Consider the following 10,024-nt stretch of genomic DNA (forward strand, 5'->3'; position numbering starts at 1 on the left):
TTGATTGGGAAGAAAAAGATTTTAGTTTAAATATCGACATGTTAGGATCCATGGTGTTAAAACAATATGACATACCCAAACTACACAAGTCTAATTCACATCAATTTTATTATAATATAAATGATAATAAGAAGGATGGTAGATTGTATTACAGTCAAGACAAGTTTAGTTACAGTAACTTGGTATGGAGTTGTGGTGTAGTGAGGTATAATGGTGATTTATATATTTATATTAAACTATTACCAGATGACAATCCTAGATTAAACTATTGTATTATTGATAGTCAAATCAGTGTATTGAATATTGATGATGATAGTAAAACTATAACTAATACATATAGTGACAAGAGATTAAAGAGAGATGGGTTGGGTTTATGGTGGAGGAGATCTATCACCTGGTCTAAACTCACTGATGAAAACAATGGTTATTTAAATTCTAACAATCAGTTTGTGATTCAATGGGATATCATACAGATCAGAGAAATATCATTGGAATAAATATATATATTGCACAACTCAAAATTTCGAATTCCATAAGTCGAAATTTCGGTTTTCTCAAGTTGAAATTTTGGATAACACAAGTCGAAATTTCTAACAATAGTTTGTTGCTGCAATAATTCTAGAGTTTCTATTCGATTAAGTTCATGTTGGTTGGCCTACGCTTAGACTATGTATATTGATCAAACAAGATTAAACGATGCATCGATGAACGGTTTTATTTCGGGGGTGGGGGAGGTAGCATGAGAGGGGGTTCTGGGGGTCATCCGCGTGAATTTTTAAGAATATGAAGCCGTAAACGCAAAACAATTCACTTCACTTGGCAGACTTGGACCTGAATTCCCGGGGTTGGTCGTATTGGAAAACAGACATACTGAACTCCATATATAGAAGAAATTCTTGAATAAACAGTTTTAATCTAAAAGGAGTAGGTAAAAACTTTATGACGATACATATCTTGGTAAAATAACAACTTGAATTTGAACTTGTTTTGGTAGTTGCTTGGTTACGGCGTCATCGATTTCCTTATGACGTCATGTTACGGAATTAAACTACGCATTGTTTAAAGGAATAGTAAGCTTTGTAAAATTGTGATAAAATTGAATGAAATAAACATATTGTAAACGTTTTTGTTGTTGTTATTATTTTATTTTGTCAAATTAAAATAAATAAATTCCAAAACCTGGGGGCCGCCAACTTTGACGTCACGTCGTAGATAGAAAATGGCGGAATGTCAAGCCTGGTGATGCCTTAAAAATAAGAAGAAAAACAAAGACGTAAGCTACTTCCGAATACCAGAATCTACAAAAGAGAGCATTGGCCGAACGATGGCTCCACAACATCGGTGGATACGTTTCACTTCTCAACAAACAGCTTTTCCGACCGTCTTTGCCCACAGGAAGCCCCCAACAGAAAGTGGACGAGTTGTCCGTCTACAAAAACGATAACTGCGAAATGCACAGACTGAGGTGAGTCAATAAATAATAGACACGATAAGCCTAAGCTACCTATACTGTAGTAAGACAGATTACAATGACAGTGCACGGTAGCTTTGATAAATTAAATCCCTAGAGGCATGTACGCAGGTAATCTGTTCGGAATTATTCCTGACTAAAAACATGTAAAGAAATTGTCGATTTGGACAAGGCCTACTTGTCTCTTTTGTTTACAAGCTGTACCGTCAGGTCGAGATGCTTTTTACTATATTTGTATCCGGAATATCCAGTCCCTGTAATGCAGATTGTGGCATGCTATTGTCAGCCTTGATTATCAAGATTGATTTTAATGAGCTCTTTCCCTTTAAACATTGGATAACCGAGTCATAATATTAAAATTGAACAGGGCGGTACAAGTTATTTTGACCCAAATGTGAGTTTTTCTTCTTGTTTTGTTTGTAAAAGTTACAACTAAGACTAAATAAATTCAGGCCTGGATTTTTTTCATTAGCACACCGACTCAATTCAGACTTTAATTCCATTTTTTTTTTATCTAGGTTAGAGAGAAAATTGCAAAGTTGTGTACTTCGAGTTCGACCGGTAAGTCCACATCTACATCTAGTGAGAGTGTCTTTGCGTTTAATACTGGTAAATCGATCGGCATTGTGAAAAACGATAGTCTAATAGATCAGGAAAGTAAGCTAATTGATTCAAGACTTAAATTGTATTATTTATCAATATGGGTGTAGTAACAAATTAACCTTCTATCAAAAACTAAAAATCATTATTCAGTAGGGCCTACAAATTTACATCAAAGTTTTCTATGAACTGAGCAAATTTATTTATTAGGTTCATTAATAATTAAGTAATTATAATTATTTGGATTAATTATACCAAGTTATTTGAATGTTTCCTAGGAATATTTGCAATTCAGGCTAAAATTCTTATCATTATATTTTTCTTAACTAGGACAGAGAGAAAACTGTTTCACTTCCTTTGACAGGTTTAGATAATGGCATCTTAACATCTACATCTAGTGACAGTGTCTCAACGTTCAATACTGATCAACTGATCGACATTGTTACTATTGATGATCTTACAGATCAGGTAAGTAAAATGGGCTGTTTTTTGACTAGAATAAGCCCTGAAGCATTTCATATTATTTTTATTTTGAGTTTTGAGTTGGGTTTTAAGTTTTTCAGTGTTTTTCATGTTTTTTATTTAAATATTGTCATTACACTGGAATATCATGACTCTTGAACTGAAAAGTTCATTAGCCATAACCTTCATGTATGATACAAAATGGATGAAAAGGCACATGAATGTATTAATTGTTATGTTGTTCGTGTTATTGAGGTTTTGAAAGCAATTTTTGTTAATATTTGCAGGTTTAGAAAAGTGAAGAAGGTTTAAGTAAAAAATGTAGCTGTCATGTATTGAAGGTTAGTGTTTTATGATATAAAAGGATGAGAAAAGTGGGTTATTTTAAAAGAAACATCTGATTTTTAGATTATATATATAACAACCTTTTGTTTTGATCCACCTTATCCTTGTATTAACGTCTTGAAATTAATACAAACAACTTGGCATTAATACAAACAACTTGGCATTAATACAAACAACTTGGCATTAAAACAAACAACTTGGCATTAATACAAAACTCTTGGCATTAATACAAACCTATTGGCACTAATACAAAACTCTTGGCATTAATACAAACAACTTGGCATTAATACAAAACTCTTGGCATTAATACAAACCTATTAGCACTAATACAAAACTCTTGGCATTAATACAAACCTATTGGCACTAATACAAAACTCTTGGCATTAATACAAACCTATTGGCACTAATACAAAACTCTTGGCATTAATACAAACCTATTGGCACTAATACAAAACTCTTGGCATTAATACAAACCTATTGGCACTAATACAAAACTCTTGGCATAAATACAAACAACTTGTTAACGCGATAGAGTTGACAGTTTATGTCAGAATTTTATTAAATAATGTGTGTTTGTTTAAATCAACAATATCTTGTACAAATTAGATTTTTGGTATGATTTGACATAGATAGATGACTGCCCTTGATATACTGAAAATGTATCAGGAAAGTGGGTGTATCTTGCTAGGCAGCCACTTGTTTACATTCCTTAGACCTATTATTTATCTATCTTTCAGAGTTTAACACATCAACACCTCGAAAAAATAATATCCAGTTCCATTTTGATGAGTGGATTAACATATCAAAGAATACAACAATTGGCGTATGTTCTAAGCTTGTAAATTATCAGTAAAGATATATTCTACAAATTTCAACGCAATTGTTTATTACCAGTGATAGATACTGCATGGTCTATGGAGAAGGATAGAGTAAATTTTTGTCTCCAAAATATAGGAAAGTCAGTGAATCTTTGTGGTGATGGAAGGTGTGATTCTCCAGGCTTCAATGCATTCAAAGTATTCCACTTCTACCTTAATGGAAATGTCTTCTAAAGAAAAACTTGGCTTTGAGAGATTAATGGATCGATTACTTGAGGTCATTGACATAGAAGGATTCACTTATTTCTAAACATCAAGAGAGATTTATAAATTGAATACAGAAATATTATAATTTAAAATATCAAAGAGATTGTAAAGAGGTTTTCTAAACTTTTTATGTGTATTGCGGGATATTAAATACTTCAGTAGGGACACATGCTGAAATATATTTAGGTCTGAAGAACTCTCTACGTGAAACTCTGAGTAACAATTTGTTTCAGGTTCTGTTTAAATATCTTTAATATTTCTAAATTGCTCTACATTTCATGTATTGAGAACTATTTTAACAGTGAAAATATTTTGTTATTGTATAAACTTATTGAAACATGTTTATTTGGTTGCCTAGAAACGAGAACAGTTTTCATTAGAATTGGTCTGCTATCTTAAAGTATCTACTGACAATTGTCTTAATTTTGAAACCAAACTATCTATTTTTGACACATATGTTAGCAGTATTCTTTCTTACGGGGCTGAAATTTGGGGGAATAATAAGGCTTAAGACATTGAGAAAGTTCATATCATATCTTTGTAAGAAATTATTAGGTGTTTGGGATTCAACAAACAGTTGTGTGATTTATTATAAATTAGGCAGATACCCTTTATACATTTACAGATAAACCAGAATATTCAAATATTATTTAAAATTATACTGAGAATAAATTATTAAGAAATTGTTTAAATGATATGGTAATTTATAACGTCTCATGGATTGTAAGTATTAAAACTGAATTATATAATATAGACCTTGGTTATATGTGGGAAAGTTCTTATTTTAACAAGATTAGATATTATGTTAAATTTATCATAAAATTCATTATAGCTCAGTATATTCCCATTAAAGTCAAGAAGGTCACTTGTAAAGGTCAAGATGGCTGATTCTCTGTTATACAGTATTGTATCACATCATAGAGGACTCTGGTAGTCTCTCCTATATACCTTCCAGCAATAAATCCAGTTTGACATTCATTAATTAGTTGAATCAAGTATTGTTTGATTCTATTAGCTTTCTGTTCTCTTCAATATCTTGTAATCCCTACAATTAAGGGAGACAACTCTTAAACTACCTGACATAACTTGGTATTAATATTATTATTAGATCCCTTGAATACTTGATAAAAAACTATTTTCTGGGCAGTTAAAACACACATACTCTCATACATACTAACACAAAAATACTGAAAAATAGAAAACAAATACATGATACATATAAAGATACAATGAATAATATGATTGGATGATACAACTCAGTCTGATAATTCAAGTTGTCATACTAAAACAATTTTCATCCTTGTTTATTTTGCGAACTGGACGTATTTATTTATACCTCAACCAATGCATTCGAGAAAGGACTACTTCGTCATCCCTTAACATCTTGAATATAGAATCTATCCCACAAGTATTTTACTGTAAACACAACCAAGTTTTCCATGTAAATTCTTATAAATAATCCAATTCTAACCTATCAGTCAAACAGTATCCAATTTTAAAAACAAAATGTCAGAATAAAACAGGTCACAATTTGTAATAAAAAAAGGTCACAATTTATAATTAAACAGGTCACAATTAATAGCTAAACAGATCACAATTTATAATTGAACCGGTCACAATTTATAAACAAACAGGTCACAATTTATAATAAAACAGGTCACAATTTATAATTCAACAGGTCACAATTAATAGCTAAACAGATCACAATTTATAATAAAACAGGTCACAATTTACAATAAAAATACGTCACAATTTATAAACAAATCACAGATTCCAATTAACAGTACTTGTCTAACAGCTGCAGACGTTCTTAAAATAACAATTTATAAATTTTAAACTAAAATTAACAGTGTTGTTTATTACCATTAACTATTAACAATTTCCAAAATATATTTTATGTTTCAAAAGCTTAAACTCTGAAAACAAAACAAAATATGAACATTGTATACTTCAAATAACAAGTTAGAACGACACAGGGAATCAGGTCAACTGACATTGCTAACTATATCTACCAGTAATGGCTGATTAATGTGAACATAAAGGATTCCTTTCTATGACTATACTTATAAAGTAGTGGCGAGTGTCGCACGCGAAGCAGATCATGCTTACTCTTTTTGAAATACCCGATAGTTCAATATTGCCATATTTTGGATGAGATTTTGATTAACGAATTGTCTTGTTCGGATTATTATTTATAGTCTGTTCTGTTACAAAACCTTCAACTTTCATCAAGGGAGATAACAACAATTAAGCATATTCTATCTTGAGTCTCCAACGACTTGTTTACAACCGAAACAAAATGAATTTTAGATTATTTAGACTATTCTATGGGAGTTTTTCGTCGATTTAACCATCATATACAAGCTAGTGTACTCTTATATGACAAGGAATATAGAGACTTACAAGCCAGAATGAATTTCCCATGGGGCACTATTCGATAAGACATTCATAACCTTCAGTTGCCTCCGAAACAAACAATCCTAACAAAACCAAGAAACTAAGTAATTCTGATCAGGCTTCTGAAACAAAGTGACACAAAAAACACTAAACCATGACCTTTGACCATTTCCTGACACTAGAGCTAACATATCTTTCAATGGATTAGGAGGGGGTTTAAAGGACAAGAAATTGTTGTGTGGTTTTTTTTATACACCTTACTATAGTTAAAATAAAGATATTCAACCGGTCAAATTTTTAATTTGTGTTTGAAATTATTTTTAATCAATTATTCGCGAAACTGGATGTGACGTAGAGCGTGCTGTTTAACAAGGTCACTGTGACAAACCAGTGAAGTAAGTATTATATTCAAACTTAGCTAGCTATTGACTGACCTATATTTTGAATAAATGTATGATATATCACTTGAATACATCTTAAAAGAATAGACAACAATTTTAACAAAACTGACTAGTACAACAGTGGATCACTGTCTAGAATATAACCTAGAGTTAGGTGATGTCTGGTGTTTCTATAAACAGACAATAGTACAACAGTGGACCACTCTCTAGAATATAACCTCGAGTTAGGTGATGTCTGGTGTTTCTATAAACAGACAATAGTACAACAGTGGAACACTGTCTAGAATATAACCTAAAGTAAGGTGATGTCTGGTGTTTCTATAAACAGACAATAGTACAACAGTGGACCACTCTCTAGAATATAACCTAGAGTTAGGTGATGTCTGGTGTTTCTATAAACAGACAATAGTACAACAGTGGACACCACTCTCTAGAATATAACCTAGAGTTAGGTGATGTCTGGTGTTTCTATAAACAGACAATATTACAACAGTGGACCACACTCTAGAATATAACCCAGAGTTAGGTGATGTCTGGTGTTTCTATAAACAGACTATATTACAACAGTGGACCACTCTCTAGAATATAACCTAGAGTTATACTTATTGTACAAATCGCTGTTCCAAAATTGTTTGTTAAAACTGTTTTAAAACATTGTCATGATGAAGCTTTATCTGGAGGTCATTTTGGAATTCATAGAACTTTAGCTAAGACAAATATTAAGTTTCATTGGTCTAAGATGTACACTGATATTAATAACGGGATTAAAACCTGTATTGTATGTTGTCAAAGGAAACCGCCATCTAAGTCCTAGCTCTAAGACTTCTATTATACCTTTAGCTAGTGAACCATTTGAAAGATTAAGTACTGATATTTTAGGTCCTTTATATAAGTGTGATAATGGTAACATGTATGTTATTGTATTTATTGATTATCTTTCTGTATGTTGAATAAGTCCCAGTGTCTGATATTAAGCCACCAACTGTTGTCAATGCCTTCATGGAACATATTATATGTCGTCATGGTATTCCACAATATTTGCATTCGGATCGTGGTTCAAATTATTTAAGTGTCGTTGTTAAAGAAACATGTAAACTTCTTGACATTAAGTAAACATATACTACAAGCTACCATCCTGCTTCCAATGGTCAAAGTGAGAGGATGACGTCAGTTATTGCTGCCTCATTATCAAAATATTTAGATGATATTCATAGCAATTGGGACAAGTTCATTCCTATTCAATTATCGTATGACACATCACCTTGTTTAGATATTACTGAATACACACCATTCTTTTTGATTCATGGTCGTCACTCTAGAACTTTGTTGCTTTACTGTCAGTTGAACTTCCTAAAAATACCACTTCTTATGTCATGGAATTACTTGAAGGTGTAGAAGTGTCACGAAAAGTTACACAAGAAAATTTGAAAGAGCGCAAAACTGCAATGAAAGAAAAATCTAGACTTAAAGCTCATGAACCTATATTTAATTTTGGTGACTGTATTTTTTTATCGTGTTAGCATCAGGTCAAACTAAGAACTTACTTCGTCCTTGGATAGTTCCTTATTATATTGTTGAAACATTTTCTAATATTCATGTAAAATTGAGAAGAAAACCTGATAGAAAGCTGATTTTAAATATTGTAAATGTTAATAGACTTAAACATGGAGAGTTGAGAAATTATGAACCGGATGACCCTACACCACCAAACGATGAAGACAATTTAGAACCTGTTATCTTGGGAAGTGATGAAATTGTTAATAATATACCTGCTGTTGAAAATAATTCAGGAAATGATTATGATTATAATAGTGCTTGTAAAACTGTGAGACCTAATAATAATGGTCTGAAGCCTGGTGAAAATTTGAAAGGTTCCTCTAAGATTGTGAAATCAAAATCCAAGTGTGTGTTTAATTCTCAGAATAAGGAATACATAGTAGAGAAAATACTTAAGAAAAAATATTATGATGGATGCTGGAACTATCGTGTTAAATGGACTACCCTCATAAAGACAATACTTGGGTTCCATTTACTGATTTAAATTCAGCTTGTCAACATTTAGTGAAGGACACACATAGTAAAATACCTACTGATCATAGAAGTCAGAGAAAGTAATAAATCTGATAATAACTTATATATATTTCATACCTTTGTGTTTTTATTATCTTTGATTGATATTTTGATGTTCATTACATTATGGTTGTTAAGATATGATATTATATTGAATATTTGGTTGTGTTGTTTGGTTATTTCATACATGACAATAGAACTTGTTTTAGATATACCTTAAACATAGATTAAATTAGTATTTCTTATTGTCTATGAGATTTAACTATTGAATTACTATACATGTAATATAAAGATAGAAACAAATGATATAATCATATTGCATAGCTTTTGTATATCAAGTCAATACTTTATAGTATAGAATTTGTGTGTTTTAATGTCTATGATAGGTAGAATGTTAGTAAAATAATGTCATTCTTGTCTTTAAGATAGAGTTATAAGTGATATAAGTAGTTGTATGGTGATTAGTATTTTATTATGTGTCAGATATAGGTTTATCTTATTATCACAAGAGATATTTACAATCAGACCTTATCTAAAAACAGAACTCAAGAATTGACTATTATTTTTATTACTTGTTCGAGTGGAACTTAAGAGGCCTCTGTGTTGTGAAGAATATTGGTAGTTTTGTGTATTATTTGTCTTGTATGTACGACCAAGCCCCATTTTACCCTATGTTTTAGTTTAGTCACATGATCAAAGGTTATGACCTGGTTTTTGGCGGGAATATATACTTCGTGCTCTTGTATTCTGGTTGGACTCCGAGAAGGAGGAATAAAGTTTTGTAGCTATTCATCTTATTCTTAGATTGATCCCAACCCCTCGGTCTATAGTCTCACAGATTATACGCCACAGTAGTTGTATGGATTTCATGTTTTTATAGCATATTAATATCTATAAGCTATTTAATAAACACTATATTGTTAATAATATTATTATACAAATAACATATCAGGTGCTCAACCATTGTCATAGACAATCCAAATGTTAGAGAGAAAATGCACAGTTATGTCGTGTCGTTGTATGATATATGATTGGAAGAAACAGTTGGCTTAAAACAGTATAAACTGCTGATTAACAGAGTTGTCTTGCTTGTACGGACTTTTGTTATTTTCAAATTCGAGAAAAAAAAATATTCCACTTCTAACCAAAATGGACGCAGGTAACATACATATGACCTTGACACTTAACACTGT

The sequence above is a fragment of the Lottia gigantea genome, assembly GCF_000327385.1.
Source record: "Lottia gigantea unplaced genomic scaffold LOTGIsca_210, whole genome shotgun sequence".
Taxonomy (NCBI): domain Eukaryota; kingdom Metazoa; phylum Mollusca; class Gastropoda; family Lottiidae; genus Lottia; species Lottia gigantea.